Raw genomic sequence first — 979 nt, forward strand, 5'->3', positions numbered from 1 at the left:
TTAAATCGTACTGGCTACTTGATAAAATTGTTAGGTTACCTAATTTAAGCCTACAAACCAAATTTAGTTCAATTCCAACCAGTAGACGCATTGCTACAGGAGAAGAAAGTTTCTATTTATTATATAAAAATAAATAACAAAAAATTTGAAAATTTCCTCTTCACCCCATGAAAGTGTTAGGTCGTCTATAGAAACGATGTTCGCCAAATTTGGTTCAATTCCAAACAGTGGAAGCGGAGTTATTGCCGTCGAAAAATTTGGATTTAAATTAGATATAGTATAATTAAAGAATTGGTCACCGTAAATACTATTTTATTCATAATCCAAATTTTTCCATGGCAATAACTCCGCTTCCACTGGTTGAAATTGAACCAAATTCGTTGCTGTAAATTATTTTTATCGGCCTAAAAGTTGGTAAAAAAAGAAGCAAGTATGTCTGGACGTGGAAAAGGTGGCAAGGGTCTTGGAAAGGGTGGCGCCAAGCGTCACAGGAAGGTGTTACGTGATAACATCCAGGGGAATCACCAAGCCCGCCATCCGTCGTTTGGCACGTCGTGGCGGAGTGAAGCGTATCTCAGGACTCATCTACGAAGAGACCAGAGGTGTGCTGAAGGTCTTCCTCGAGAACGTCATCAGAGACGCCGTCACTTACACCGAACACGTCAAGAGAAAGACCGTCACTGCTCTGGACGTAGTCTACGCCTTGAAACGTCAATGACGAACCCTGTACGGGTTCGGGGGATAAGCGACTCGCTACTGCGATTGGTGAACATCGTTTCTATAGACAACCTAACACTTTCATGGGGTAAACAACAAATTTTCAAATTTTTTTGTTATTTATTTTTATATAATAAATAGAAACTTTCTTCTCCTGTAGCAATGCAGCTACTGGTTAGAATTGAACCAAATTTGGCGTGTAGGCTTAAATTAGGTAACCTAACAATTTTATCAAGTAGTCAGTACGATTTGAGAGAAAAAG

At 39.2% G+C, this 979-nt stretch overlaps 1 pseudogene; it reads left to right on the forward strand.

The window, feature by feature from the left end:
• The first annotated feature begins 369 nt into the window (after positions 1-369).
• LOC145458948 (histone H4-like) lies at positions 370-745 on the forward strand (annotated as a pseudogene).
• The last annotated feature ends 234 nt before the right edge of the window (positions 746-979 follow it).

The sequence above is a fragment of the Botryllus schlosseri genome, chromosome 16 (genome assembly GCF_051294905.1).
Source record: "Botryllus schlosseri isolate E-star chromosome 16, Bs_hap1, whole genome shotgun sequence".
Taxonomy (NCBI): Eukaryota; Metazoa; Chordata; class Ascidiacea; order Stolidobranchia; family Styelidae; genus Botryllus; species Botryllus schlosseri.